The sequence below is a fragment of the Mesocricetus auratus genome, unplaced genomic scaffold (assembly GCF_017639785.1).
Source record: "Mesocricetus auratus isolate SY011 unplaced genomic scaffold, BCM_Maur_2.0 Super-Scaffold_100029, whole genome shotgun sequence".
NCBI classification, from domain to species: domain Eukaryota; kingdom Metazoa; phylum Chordata; class Mammalia; order Rodentia; family Cricetidae; genus Mesocricetus; species Mesocricetus auratus.
Window position 1 is genome coordinate 5,945,112 of NW_024429210.1, and position 16,457 is coordinate 5,961,568.

Below are 16,457 nucleotides of genomic sequence, written 5' to 3' on the forward strand. Positions count from 1 at the left end.
CCTGAGCAATTAACTTAGCTCCATTACACATCCTGTGCCCCATTTCTCCTCAAACTGCACATGTTGTATTTTGCCTTGATCATCTTGCTCATTTTCATTGTAGATCTGCATAAAAGAAACCACTAGTAACCACAAGACAGTCAATACTAGGCTGTCTTGAAATCTCTTCTGCCAATACTGTTTAACAAAAATCTTCAGTCTAGTCTCAGGCAGATTTTTTTAGACAAGGACAAAAAGTAGGCACATTCTTTGCCAAAATGCCATAAGACTGGTCTCTAGGCCGCTCACTAATATTCTTCTCCTCTGAAATATCTTGAACTGAGCTATCATAATCTGCATTGCTTCCATGTCCCTACTAGTATGGCCTTAATGGGTCATACTTATAACATCCAAATGCATTCCTAATCCAAAGTCCCAAAGACCATATTCTACAAATAAGCACCATGGTCAGGCCTGTTACAGAAACACCCCACTCCCTGGTACCAACATCTATCTTAGTCTATGTTCTATTGCTGTGAAGAAACATCTTGACCATAGAAACTCTTATAAAAGAAAGCATTACTTAGGACTTTCTTACAGCTTCCTGGATTTAATTCATTATCATCATGGTAGAAAGCATGGCGGAATGCAGGTAGACATGGTGCTGGAGAAGGAGCTGAGAGCTCTACATCTAGATCTGCATGTAACAGGAAGACAGAGCCAGTGGGTCTGGCTTGGACTTTTGGAACCTCAAGGCCCACATCCAGTGATAGTGATACACTTCTCCAACAAGGTCACAGCTATCCCCAAAAGACCACACCTATTACAACAAACACACACCTACTAATCCTTTCAAATATTTCCACTCCCTAAGCATTCAAATCTATGAGACTATGGAAGCCATCCTTATTAAAACCACCACATGTATTGTTACCTTCCATCTTAAGATGAGATGTCTATTTTGATCTAAGGTGTTGTGGAATATTACTTTAACTATGTAAAGATGTATTGCTGTTCTTTATGTTGCATTTGCTTAACTATGTAAAGATGTGTTGCTTCCTCAACTTGCCTATCTAAGGCACCTGATTGGTCTAATAAAAAGGTGATTAGCCAATAGCTAGACAGTGGACAGATAGGCAGGGCTGGAAGGCAGGAGGAATAAATAGAAATAAGAATCTAAGCATGGGAGAAAACTTGGTTATGGCCTAGAATATCTGTGAGTCCATTTTCAGAAGCAGAAAATTTTGAAGGACTATCCTACCTTGTCTTAGCAAATTTTGGGAGTGGCTAGGATTTTTTTGTATTGCTTCTCCAGATTGGACAGTATACTTAATGTCAGCAGTCTCAGTAAAGGCACTTTCTTGCCCAATAGGCCAGTTTTTCCAAGAATAAAACAAACTCCATATAGAGTATCTTCAGTGTCCAACATCCTCTTGGGAGTAGATCAGTGCTGCTAGGAGCAGTTGTATCTCAGAGAATACCATGCCTATTGGGTCAAGCTGCCCCTATATGATTGGCTGTTAGATTGAATTCCTACAACACACCAGCATTTCAGATGAATGTTTGTCATTTCTATAGTTTTGGGAGTATCTTACACTGTGCTTCCAGTTCCCTCAGGTAGTGCAATATCCTTCTGGAATCTTCGATGGAGTTGAAGACTAGCTAGTTATAGTTACAGTTTTCCTTTGTTATGATATAATGTAATTTAGGTACAAAACTTTGGACTCACCGAGAAAGGGTAGATACTGGAACATTTCCTTTGAATTTGCCCAAATGCAAATAAACTAGATATTGTAAATATAATTCTTACTTGACAATTGTTCTTATTGCATATAGTTTTACTATGTTAAAGTTAAAACCTTTCCTTTTTATTGAGACAAATGGGGAATGTTGTTGAATAGTATTTTAACTATATAGAGATGTGTTACAGTTTTTATGCTGAGGAATACTACTTTATGTGTTTATGCTGCATTTATTTAACAATGTAGAGATGTATTACTGTTTCAACTTGCCTGACTAAGATCCCTGATTGATCTAATAAAAATTTGAATGGTCAATAGCTAGGCAGTACAGGGATAGGCAGTGCTAGTGGGCAGAGAGATAAATAGGAGGAAGAATCTAGGCTAAGTAGAGAATGAGGGAGGAAGAGGAGACACCATGGACCAGCCAGTCAGGGAGTGCCAGACAGGCAGACATGGAGGAAGCAGGGAAGTAGGACATCCAGAATGAAAGAAAGGTAAAAAGTCATGAGGCAAAATATAGATGAAGAGAATAGGTTAAATTAAGTTTTTAAAAGCTAGCCAAAAACAAGTGAAAACTAACCCTGGAAATTCACAATTAATCATTGGTCTCTGTGTCATTATTTGGGGGCTGAATGTCTGAGATAGCCTGCTACACTCAGAATTATCTCCTAACCCATATGCAAAGAATAGTAAGTGTTGAGAAAACAACAAGGAACAACGTGACATATTTGTCTTTCTGTGCCTGATACATTATTCAACAAAATGACTTATAGAATATTCTGTGTTGCTATAAATTTCATATTTGTAACTGAAAAAATGTATTCCATTGTATATAGATAAAACACTTGCTTTACCTGTTCATTCATCTGTAGATACTTTTATGATTTCATATCTTTGTCATTGTGATAGTGCTACAGTATACATAGAATACAGGTTGGAAATATAGCCAGTAGTAAATTACTCAAGCATATGGTAGTTCTATTTCCAGTTACTTAAGGAAAACATATACTGTTGTCTATAATAGTCATAGTAATATATAGTTCTACCAACAGTGTTTAAGAGTACTTTTTCCATAACTTTGTAAACATGTTACTTTTTTAAAAAATTTCATAAATATGTTAATTTTTGACAATTTCATATATGGGTAGACTGTATAAACTGTATTTATATCATTTCCAGCCCTCTCTCCTCAATTCTTCACAACTACCTGTTAAATTCATTACTTTGCTATAATTTTTACATGTACATATGCATACATATAATCTAGCAAATTCTTTTAATGTTGCTCTGTATTCATTGGTTGCCAGCCATTCAACAGGATAAAATAATACCTCATTGTGGTTTTGATGTATATTTTATTGGTTGTGATATCATGAAAGTTGGCTCTTTTTTATTCCTTATTTTTATTAGTTTCTTTGAGAATTTCAAAAATGTGTTTTGATTGTTTTTACCCCTTCTTTACCTCCTGTCAAATCTGCTCTTCCTTCCCAACTAGCCCGATTTTGTGTTTCTTTGTGCTTTTATGTGTACTAAGTTTCACTTATGCTGCTGTGGCCTTCACTGAAGGGTGGCCCAAAAATCACACTTTTGAAGAAAATTGACTCTCCTTCTCACTGTCACTAACAGGTGGCATTAACTCCTTAACTAGGGGTGGGATACCTCCCTTTCCCAAGATGGAATTTTGACAGGATTGAACTGGAAAAAGGCTTGTGCCTGCTCTCTTAACTGCTCTCAATCTACATGTGGATCTTCTGTGTCTGGCAAACTGTTTCCTTGTCATCGTACACTGCCCCTGACTCTCACAATCCTTCTACCCCATCTTCCTCAATACTAGTCACCACCTACTATATAAATTAGAAGTTTGACGGATACACTGATATATGAATACAATATTAAGTCATTTAATATTCTGCCCATTTAGCAGAGTACTAGTTATAGGTTGTCTACCAGGACCCATACCTGTTTAGGCACAGACTCTTGCCCTCATTAATAGTAGGCATCGTGGTTTTAATGAGAATGGTCCCCATAGGTTCATATATTTGAGTACTTTGTCTCTCTTTGATAGGACTGTTTGGGAAAGATTAGTAAGCATTGTCAGAGGAGATATGATAATTAGGGGCAACTTGGGAATTTCAAAAACTCATGGCATTCCCAGTGATATCTCTCTCTCCCTCTCTCGTTTTTTCTCTCTGCCTCATGGCTGCAAATTAGACATATCAGATGTAAGTTCTCACCTACTGGTTCAGCACCATGCCTTCTTGAGTGCCTGCCTGCCATGCTTCCCACAATGATGGTCATGAACTCTCTTACCCTCTGAAACAGTGAGCCCCAAATTAAACTGTCTTTTCTATAAGTTGCCTTGGTCATTGTGCGTCTTCACAGCAATAGATAAGTAACTAATACAGTAGGAATGGGCTTCATCTTGTAGAGTGGACCCTAAATCCAATCATAAAGTGGTTGGTTACTCTCATGACATTTGTGCCAGCATTGCATCTGTGGGCATGTTTTGTCATGTCAGTCATTATTGTAGCTCATAGAGTTCACAGATGAGTAAGATTGTGGTTTATTTTCTCTTCTAGAAGTATACATAGAATCTACTAGAATTCTGAAAGTTAGATAGTATACATGACTTTCGAGTGAGTTACCAGCTTGATTTTTCTGTGTTCTATGTATCAAGTATGCAGTATCAACAATAGAGTTTAACCATCAAGTTCTGGAAACTAACCAATAGTATTGGCAATGTTCTGCAATGTTTGGAAGTCTTCCAACCCTCACTTGCCAACAATTCCAAAACAAGTAATCTATTCATGACACTGGATTTTTATTTGCTATCCTGAGGTGTCTAGTATACTCATTGTTTCACCACTACAGGAGGATTATATTTAAAGTTTTTTATATATGCATATGTTCATGTTTTATGAAGCATGTATAGTAGATTTACATCTGGCATTTTCATAGATTTTTAGTGTATTTATCCCTCCCTGAATTCCATCCTCCACCATGTTCTTCCAGCCTCCTCCATATTTAACCCTTTATGTACTATTATTTCACTTTAATCCTTTATACCATTATATTCTATCTTCCCTCCCATGCAATCCCCCATGACACCTTACAAAATGTTTTACATGGTCACTCCTAAACCCACCAAGATTTTAACAAAGATGCTTACAATACACACCAGAGAAAATTCAGTATATTCAACAAATGTTCTGATCAGAAAGGATAACTACATGAAAAATAATAAAACCTGGAGGCAGGGAAGCAGAAGTGATGGAAAATGCTGTTTACTGGCTTGCTCCTCATAGTTTGCTCAATGTGCTTTCCTATACCATCCAGGACCACCTGCTCAGGAGTGGTACTATTCCCTTTAGAATAGGCCTGCTAACATAAATCATTCATCAAGAAAATGGCTTTTAGGTTCATCTGTAGGCCAATCTATTGGGAACATTGTCTCAATTGAAATGACTTCTGAAATAATTCTATTCTGTTTTGAGCTGACATAAAAACTATCCAGTACATCTACTAAAGGTCTTTTCTGCAGATTTAGAGAATATCCTAAGACAATTTACAACCAGAACATTACAATTATTTTTTCCAATTCCTGAAGCCAATCATTGGCTTGCTGTATTAGTTACTGTATTACTGTTATAACAAAATACATAGAAATAGGTAGCATAAGGAAGATGGGACTTACTTCAGATCACAGTTTGAAGGTACAGTCCAACATCATGAGGAAGGCATGAAAACAAAAGAGTCCTAAGGTGTGGTGGGCAGAAGTATGAAGCAGCTGATCACTTTGCACTGGTGTAAGGAAGTAGAGAGAGATAATGTTGATATTCAGTTTACTTTCTGTTTTGTCTGTTTGTTTGTGTTTGTGTTTGTTTTAACCCTTTTTACTCAATCTGGGACTCCAGTCCGTATCATGATGCTGTCGCATGTAGGTCTGCCTTCCTGCGTTGAATCCTCTAGAAATGCTTTCATATACATGCTCAGAGATGTGTCTCTTGGGGGTGCCAAACCTATTCAATCTGACAATGAAAATGAATCAACAAAATAGTCTATTAGACTCTTTCAACCTCTCAAGACAATTTGCTTCTATAACTATATGGGACACAGAAATTTAATGATGAGTATTGCCTATCATACCGGTCACTTAAGTATTCTGTTGAATTTGGTGCAATGTGCTTTTGTATTCTTCATCCTTTATTATAGCCAACTCTTTATACAGTTTTAGAAAATGTAAAATTATAGACACTTATTATTTCATCACTCAAGAAGCAGAGGCAGGAGGACTATGAATTTAAGGCCATGTTGGATGCACTACGTAGTGAGAACCTGTCTAATACAAAAGATATTTAATACAAAAGATTTTCTATGTTTTTAACCTTTAATGAATCTTTTACTAACTGTGGTAACATAACAAAATACTACAGACTGGGCAGCACATACAACATAATCTCATAATTCTGGAGATGAATTATATAAGCCACAAACAGCTAGAATGGGGAAGTTTATAGACAGGATATACAACAGAAGTTACTGGAACTTTGAGGAAAGGGCAGTAGTTAATAGGTACAGTTTCTATCTGAAATGATGTAAATCTTCTAGAAGTAGATGGTAGAATAGCTCCATAAAATTTTGTATATACTGAATATAAAAAATTATGCAGCTAAGATGGTAAATTTTATTATATATACATAACACACACACATTTTGTTCCCAGATCATTCCAAAACTATAGACTTCCCTATTTCCCTACTTCCTATGAATCTGAAAAATGCAAAACTAAAAATTCAACATGCACTTTATTCATTTATTACTTTTAGAGTTTTTGTTTTGTTTTTGGATAGGATCTCACTATGTAACTCTGGCTGGCCTTCTACTCAAACTCAAACTCAAACTAACAGAGATTCACCTGCTTTAGTTTTCTGAATGCCTCATCATATTTACTTCTGATAAGGGATCAAATTCTAGGAGTGACTTAAGATCTGTCATGAAATATGATCTCCGATATTTGTAGCTGGCAAGTAATCATTTGGGCAATGAAAGGTGTCTTTGAGTTCAATGGAGAACTTTTCTCCCATCACAGGTGGGCTTTATCTTGACTTACGTTTCTAAACCCTTATGGTCACACAAAATTTCCACTTAATCAGTAGCCTTCAAAGAATGTAATCAACATAATAGTGGCATTCCTTTCCCTGAGAAATCTTAAATGTTAGTATTTAAATCTTACAAGGATGGACAGAATTTGTGAAGGGGAAAGTAACAAAACTGTGTAAGACATTAGCTTCCTTCATGAAAAATGGCATGTATTCTCAAGGAAAAATAAAGATGACATAACAGGACACAGCATAATGGTTAGTGAAGATTTAAAACCAAGTAAGCAGAAGCCTCTGATCTAATGAGAGGCTGAAAAGAGCAGTTTTTAGTGATGATTGTTGTACTGCATTGGCACACTAAAGGACCATACAGAGCACTCATTTAACAATAAGTGGAGTGGTTTGTGATTAGGAAAATTCAAGTCTATGGAGCTTTTCAAGGGGTAATTTAATATCACAAAATACTTAATATTTAGATTCACGAAGAAAATCAAATCACATAAAAATCAATCATATAAAAATATGGTGAGACGCCCCTGGAAGAGCTGACAAGCAAGAAGGAGAGACAATTGCAAAGGACCCTAACAAGCAGGAAGGTGAGATAACTACAAACTACAAATGGCCCTCACAGGCAGGAAGGGGAGACAAATGGCCCTGACCTCAGGACAACCAACCTGAAAAGTTGAGAAACAACTTTTATGGGCACAAATGGTACAAGAGATAAACCCCTGGAAAGTCCCCAACCCCCCTGGATTCAGCAACCAATCAGCTTTGAACCTGTACCCCTAACCCTATTCTATGATATTTGCCTTTAAAAACCCCTCACTTATGAGGTTCAGGATCTCCTCCTGTGGCTGCGGCTGCACTAGTCCTCTGGATGAGGTCCCTGCCTAGGCTTGAATTTAATAAAGAAACCTTGTGCTTGCAAAAAAAAATATTGTGAGGATTAGAAGTTGGGAACCCACTGCTTTTAGGAAGCATCAATAGCCAGGAAACTCTTTAACTGTGTCTTAGTAATGTAAGAAATTTCTGAGTAACTTGAATTTAATGAAAGCGAATTTACTCCCTGTAGTATAAACAACATCTCAGATAATGCACTGTCTGAAAAATGAGGTCTGTTTTATAGGCTGAAGAATAAATAGAAGCCACTCTTCAAGATCATTTATCTACAACACTCGAAAGGTCACCACATCTCAGATAACATTAACAATCCTGAAGACTATAGTGAAATATGTGAAAGACAGAGATGCAGTGCTGTAAACCTCTATAAGAAATGAAGCACTATGGTCTTTTTTTGAATAGAAGTACCTTGGATTACTTTAATTCATCATAGACTAATCTCTGAACAAAAAGAAACACCAGTGGGGTAGGAGAGATGACTCTGCAGTTAAGAATACTGATTGCTCTTCCAGAGAACTTGAGTTTAATTCCTAGTACCAGAATATTGGTTAACAACCGTCATGATCTGTCCCCTTCAATCATCTGACATGTGGCACCATGGGAAGAATAGATACATTCCCCCAATGTCCTGCTGATCAATGCCTGAGACATATGGCGGAGCTGGCTCTGGGGTCATAAAGGTAGGAGGACTGTCCCTGGCCCTCACCAGCTGCAGCACTAGAAAGAAAGTCCCCTGTATCTCACTTGGTCAACACAATACAGCTGATCCTGAGGGAGCAGATGTGGGATAGCTGATCCTGAGGGTGTGAAAACAGGAGAAAATGTCTCCAACCCTTTCTCATCACTGCAAGGGGTGAACTAGCTGGGACAATGCCGGGGAGCTCACCCTGATGGTGATGGCAGGGAAGAATGGGTAGGAAGACCAATCCTGCAGCTGCCCAGGTCCATAACCAGAGTTATGAGTTGGCCTGGCCCAACATCAGACCATCTATGTTCTGCTGGAGCATGTGAAGGAACCTGACCTGCACACCCAAAGCTGCAGGATCTCCACAACACAGGGCAGCAACAAGATGTCCAAGAAGAGCCACAGTGAGGGCCCAGAATTGATACTGTAGTAGGAACCAGAGGACTTGAATCAGTCCTCATTCTTTGCAGTGAACATTTGCAAGTAAAGATACATACATGTACATAGGGTTTTATTGTATGATTCCCTGTGTCACACTGCAGCTTCCATGAAGAGACTTTTATTTTTTTCCTCTTTTCTCTTATATGTTTTTGGGTGGGGGAGCCAGGTGCAGGGGCAGAGGACAAATATGAAAGGATAAGAAAATGAATAGGATCAAGATATAGGATGTAAAAGACACATAGGATAAATAAATGGAAAGTTAAAAAATCAAGACATCTGTAAAGAAAAAGAAATAAAACAAAAAATATAATGAAAAACTAAACAAAAAAATCTTAACTTCAGTTCCAAGGGATCTGACATCCTCTTCTATTCTCAGCAGGCAATGCATGGACATAGTGCACAGGCATACATACAAAACAAGTAAAATAAAAATAATAAATCTCAAAAAAATCCCGCTGGCAGGCTTCACACATTACTAAGCTAATGCATTTAACTTGTGTGTATGAAAGCCTTGTCTATCTGTCTGTCTATATGTATCATCTGAGTGCCTGGTGTCTGCCTTCAAAGGTCAGAAAAGTATATCAAATCCCCTGGAACTCAGGTTACAGGTAGTTATGGGCCACTAAATGGGTGCTAGGAACTGAACTGGGGTCATCTGCAAGATCAACAAATAACCACCAAGCCACTTCTCCAAGAGAGTATCTGAGTAACAGTTATATGGGAAGAAAGGAAAGACTTACGTTTTATGAAACTCACTCCAAAGTAAGATGTTGTAGTTTAATATATGATCTAGCTGTGGGATTAATGGTTCAAGAACTACAGAGGTGAAGAGAATGCTTATTTTCTCTTTTTTTCTCCCTCTTCTATTAACATGTTATACTCTCCAAAGTACTTAGTACTCAGCCAATGGGGAAAGAGGGAGGGACCTATATTCAGCACTACAAAAACAGCTCTTTGAACTCCCACAGCATGCCTACCATGTCTGCTAGGCTGGAGCCAGGTTCTACAGAAGTAAAAATGAATGACTTCACTGTAGTTGCTTGAGGATTCTTAAAATTATCATTATAAAGTATAGGTGTTCATTTGCCACACACCAAATCATAAATGTGCTCTAAGATTGTTGTATACTTGGGAGTGTGTGGGGGAGAGGTATTGACTATCTTTAGGTAAAGGGACTCTTATGAAAACAGAACACAAGTTCATATTGATGGTGTTCTCGTTTGATACCACAGGGAATCAGAAGATGACTCTATCTGAACTTAAAATCCTGAGCAATTTCCATCCTCACTCTTGGTTTTCTGGATTAGAATTACTTGCCTGTCACAAGGATGAATAAAAATGCAGCAGAAAGTGTCTATTTGAGTTTCAATTATTGACTTTAGAATCTGCTTACCTTCTCATTTTAGAGGAGACTGTAAATGGCTGGGAACAATTTAAACCTTTGTGAGTTTCTCCTGATGATTTCTGCCAAAAATCAGGAGAACATTTTGTCTGCAGGAATCTCCCACTCTCAATTTGGTCTTCAATGTGATGTACATTTAGATTTGAAAGTACCAAAAAGAAAAAAATTCAAGTAAATTAGAAACCTGTGGTTTGATTATAAGCAGAAAAAATTTAAAGAGTCTAAAACAAAGAGTGAGTGGGAAATATTTCACTTAGAAATTCCACAGTTTCCCTAAGACTTTTTTAGTGTTCTATGAAGTTCTTTTTATTTTTGTACTTTCTTGCATATAAGATTCCTCTAGTCAGACATTGGTGGTGTACACCTTTAATACTAATAACACTAAGAAGCAAAAGCAGGTGGATTTCTATGAGTATGAGGCCAGCCTGGTCTACACAGCTAATTCTAGGACAGCCAAGGCTACACAAAGAAACCCTGTGTCAAAAAAACAAACAAACAAGATTATTCTAAATTTCATCAAGTGTTTATTCTAAACAATTAAATTCTCATTGATCTAGAAGCCTGCATTTTTTGTTCTTCAAACTACTCTACATCCCCCATAAGTTTTGTTTTATCTAGGCTTAGAAAAGTCTTTGACAATTAAAGTGGTTAAACTCTCCCACTTTTAGAACTCAGTTTAGGTTTCAGTTCTCTGAGAGGGACAAACAGGTGTCTCTCCCAACAAAGAGCCATTTATCAACAAATTGAATTCAGGTCCAAAGTAAAGAACATGAACATGCCTCAGTCAACTCCACAATATTTCAAGAACAAGTCCTACAGTCATTCAATCTAACCCCCACACCTGGCACAACTTCTGGGTCACATCAGGACTTTCCCCGTCTTCTCGTCAATTAAAAGTACTAATATAACCGATGGCCTCACTGACCCAGAAACTCCCTTTATCTGCACTAGGAAAGAACCTACATGATCCTCTCAGGGACATCACCATTTTGGCTTTGTGTCAAATGCATGGCCCTAGTGTGCTGGAACATTTTTGCTATCAAAAATTAAACACTCTTGCTAATTGTACAGGTTTCAGTGTCTGGGGATCTTCTGTGGGACTTCTTGTGAACACTTAACAACAGTGGCTTTCTGTAGAGGGTATGAGATCCACATGCTAATAGATAATAAACATTAGAGAAACTAGGAATGTTAATCATACAGGGTGTCCCCTCAATGGAGGAAATAAAATAGTTGGGTTTTTTTTTTACTCATGAAGCTGAGAATGGATGTTACTATGACCTAATGATCTTTTCTATCAGTAGAAGTACCAACAAGGTAGATGTATTTGCAAGCAAACATTGAAGGTAGATAGAAAAAAAGCAACAGTTTTTTTTTTCTTGGTTGTCCTTATATCTAGGCTGGTGCTTGGAAATCACTGCCTATCCTGCAAGAGGGTCTTACCTATCAACTAATTCTTCTAGGAAATACCCTTATAGATCCACTCAGGGGCATGCTTTTAGTTGATTCCAGATTCCAGATCCATTCAAGTTGATAAGATTGACCATGATTGCTAGTAACTCTTATTTATTAAACAACAGTTTCCCCAGATGAGCAGCCTATTGCCCATGCTAAAACTGATCAATAGTGATATCTTACAGCATACATTGAAATTATTTCTAATCTACAGCCTTATTTTTATAAGACAAAATACATGGCTAGATCAATTGGTTCATGTTTAAAAGTTCTAATGCAGCTTAAACACATATTTTAAATTTTAAGTAAAACAGGATTTTTCCCATTGGAAAAAATATAATTGTAACACTGTAACCAGTAAACATTCATATTTTACTTATGAGTTTTGTTTAACTGATAATAAAATATAAAATAATAACAATAAAAATATTTAAGTCACTTTTTCACAATGGGTTTGATGCCACAACACAAGTGTTATGAAAATCATCACAAACTCAAAGCCATGATAGAAAAGGAAAAGACTCATCAAACTGTCTTCATTAAACACTAAATTGAGCAAGGACTGGCCATCTGATCTATGGATATAGTGGAATCAACCAACAAATCATTGAGAAGTTTAAAAAAGAAGGCTGCTGAGATGGGAAAAGGATCCTTCATGTATGCCCATGTCTTGGATAAACTGAAACCTGAGCATGAACGTATTGTCATGATTGATATCACCTGTGGAAATTTGAAAATACTTTTTGACTGTCATTGATAGCCAAGACACAGAGACTTCATCAAAAATATGATTACAGCTCAGGCAGACTGTAATGTCTGGATTGTTACTGGTGTTGAAATTGAGGACATTAAGGCTTACACCCTGGGTGTGGAACAGCTAAATGTTAGTGTCAACAAAATAGATTTCATAGGGCCACTCTATATGCCAAAAAGGTAAGAGGAAAATGTTAAGGAACTCAGCATCTACATTAAGAAAATTGATTACCACTCTGATACAGAAGCACTTGTGCCAATTTCTGGCTTTGATGGTGACAACATACTAGATCCAAGTGCTAATAGTCATTGGTTCAAGAGACAGAAAGTCACTTACAAGAATGATAGTGCCAGTGTGACCACACTGTTGGAAGCTTTGGACTGTATCCCAACACCAACTCATCCAAATGACAAACCTTGATGACTGACTCTCCAGGATGTTTCTAAAATTGATAGTATTGGTATTGTGTCTATGGAAAAGTAGAGACTGGAATTTTCAGCCTGGCACAATGGTTACTTTCGTTCTAGTCAATGTCACAACAGAAGTAACATATATTGAAGTGTATAATTAAGCTTTGAGTGAAGCTCATCTAGGGGTCAATGTGGTCTTCAATGTAAAGAACATGTCTGTCAAAGACATTAGATGTGGCAAGGTTGCTGTTGTCTGCAAAAACTACCCACCAATTGTTACACTGCTCAGGTGAATCATGAAGGCCAAATTAGTGCTGGATATGTTCCTCTACTAGACTGTCACACAGCTCACATAGTTTGTCTGTTTGTTGAGCTTAAAGAAGACTGATCATCCTGGCAAAAAGCTGGAAATTGCACCAAAATTCTTGAGATCTGATGATGTGGCCATTGCTGATATGGTCACAGGCAAGGCCAGGTGTGTTGTGAAACTAGCCTTCACTGAGTTATTTTTGCTGTATTCGAGATGTGTCAGACAACTGCTGTGGGTGTCATCAGAAACATGGACAACAAGGTTGCTGGAGATGACAAGGTCACCAAGTCTTCACAGCAATCTCAGAAGATTAAGTGAATATCATCCCTAATACCTGCCACCCTGAACTTTTTGAGAGGTGAAAGAAGTCTCAACTGACCATTTAAGTGTAAAAGACATGATAATGATGACAATGTAAAACCTTCAGTAGGAAAGGGAATGTTTTGTGTACCGTGTGTGTGAGTGTGTGTGTGTGTGTGAGTGTGTGTGTGTGTGTGTGTGTGTGTGAATTTTAAGTTATTAGTTTTCAAGGCCAATACTTTTAATGGAAACAACTTCACAAAAAAATCTGTCAGAGAGTTTTGAGACCCATTAAAAGAATGAGAAAAAAATCTTTATGTCTCTTTCAAGAGTAGGGTCTGAACTTTCTCCAGACTGATTCTAATGAGCTGTAATTAGAAAAGATTTGTGTATACAGAAATTATGTATTTAAGGGAATCCCAACCAACCCAGTCAACTTCTTCTGCAATTGAGGCAAGCCACCAAAGAAAGGCTCCTTAAACAGTTCTTCAGTGGCAGCATCACAGAGTCTTCTCTAATCCAGAGTGTAATATGCAAGAAAGGTCAGCAGGGAAAACATTTTAAACAGCATCTTCCAAGATCAAGTGTCCACAGGTCAACAAATACCAATAAGATATGGAAAAAATACTTTCTGGTAAAAATGTAATGGTTCTATTAAGAAAACTCTCCACTAGAAATAAAAGAAAAATAAGCAAACAGTCCACTGGAGTCAATATTACCTCCAGAAAAAATTACGTGGAATGTTGTGAGGATAGTCACCTATTCTTGAAAACATTTTTGTCAGTTAACTCACTAACATTTTGTTGAAGCAAAAATAGGATATCATTTTAAGTATAGCACATAGAAGACAAGATAAGATGTAGTATTAGGCAAAACTGTGGATGCTGGGCAGAATATGGTAGCAGACACCTGAAATCCCAGAATTTAGGAGATTGAATCTGGAGGATTGTCACTTTGAAACCAGTTTGAATTACAAAGCCGAGTTGTGAAGATTAGAACTGAGAATACGAGAAGGTAACACAATAGATGCTATATTAACCAAAGTTATCTAATGAATCAATGTTAATCTGTTTCTGAAAACAAACTCATAAACTCACTCAGAAATACGATTTTATCAGCTATCCCACCATCTCCTAACCAGCCTGCTGTTATATATGTTGGTTTCTTTTCTTGTTGATGTAAAAAATTATCTGGCAAGCTACTACTTAAAGAATGAAGTAATGCTGGAGGACCACGGTTTGAGAACAGGGTTTCTGTTACTGTGATGAAAACCTTGGCCAAAAATGATTTGGGGAAGAAAGGGTTTATTTAGCTTACTCTTCTAAATCATAGTCCATCAATGAAGGAAATCAAACAGAGCAGAAACCTGGAGGCAGGGCTGATGCAGAAGCCATGGAGGGTGCTGCTTACTGGCTTTCTCATGGTTTATTCAGTTTGTGGTGTTTTTTTGTTGTTGTTGTTGTTTGTTTTTTAATAGTACACAGGACCAACTGCCAAGAGGTGGTTCAATGGGCGGGGCCTTCCCACATCAATCACTAATTAAGAAAATGCCTTACTGGATCAACTTCAGTCTGACTTATGGAGGCACTTTCCAAATTGACATTCTATCCTCTCAAATTACTCTAGCCTGTCAAAAGTTGACATAAAACGAGCCAAGACACAATCCATCTAAGTTGGAAAGCATGCCAGCAGAAGCACATGGTTGCAGGCATCACAGCATCAGCACTCAGTCGTCAGAGTGTAAGAAGTGACGCAAGACAAATACTGGTGTGTGCTCTCTTCCCACCCTCTTGCTCTGACCAAAAGCAATTTAGGGGAAAGAAGCGTTTATTTCAGCTTACGGGTTACAGTCCATGATTGGCACAAGATAGAGAAGAAACTTAAAACTGAACAAAACGAGAGAATGCTGCTTGCTGGCTTGCTTGTTGTGTCATGCCTAGTTAGCTTTCTTACACAGCTGAGAGCCACCTGCCCAGGGAATGGCAACACCCATAGTGTTGGGTCTGGATCCTCCTATGTCAATTAATTATCAAGACAATTCCCTCACAGGCATGGCTAAAGGCCAATCTGATCTGGGAACTCCCTCAACAGAAACTTCCTTCTCTGGTGACTTTAAGGTGCATCAAGCAGACAGTTGAAGATAACACGGCAGTGAATAATGCGCTTCCAAAAATGCTATTTTTTTCTTATAGAAAGAAAAAACACTTTTGAAAGTAAAACATTACATAACAATTCTGCATTTAGGTACTTATCAACAATAAATGAAGTCATATTACATACTTATATACAAATGTTCATAACACTTGTATTTATAATAATATGTAACATGAAATAAACAAAAATATCTATGAATATATGGATAAACTGTTGTATACCCACATAATTAAATCCACTCAACAAAAAAGTAAGTAACCTTTGAATGCATGCTACAATATTAAGGAATCTCAATTGTTGGGGAAAATGTTTAATAAAATGTGTATAGAATATCATTCTATTTATATAGTAGTCTAGGAAAGGTACAATGGGATGGAAAAGGTGGCTGGATGGTTAAAGTGTGTGCAACTATTCTAGCAGGCCTGATTTGGATTCCTAGGAATCATGTCATGCAGCTCACTCCTGTCTGTATTTCCAGCTCCTCTTCTGTACCCTGCTGGCACCTGCAATCATACATGCACATACACACAGGCACATACATTCATATATGTGCATAAAAAAGAAAACAATTTTTAAAACTAAAATGTGAACTAATATACATTCTGGATATGGGCCTGGGGGTTGTCTGAGTTGGTTATCCCACCAACTCTCCCACACCCATGCTGGGGCCAGCTCTCCTGTGGCCACATCTCCCCTCACTGATGAGGGGCAGAACCACCTTAGCAAGGTCCTCAGATATCAACATGGCTTCATGCTGCAGTACAGACCACAGATATCCACAAAGCCTTCACTGGTAACATTGGTCTCGGACATCTGCCTACACAGA

At 37.6% G+C, this 16,457-nt stretch overlaps 1 pseudogene; it reads left to right on the forward strand.

The window, feature by feature from the left end:
* The window catches only part of LOC101828536, a 175,699-nt pseudogene extending 162,204 nt beyond the window's left edge, over positions 1-13,495 (forward strand).
* The last annotated feature ends 2,962 nt before the right edge of the window (positions 13,496-16,457 follow it).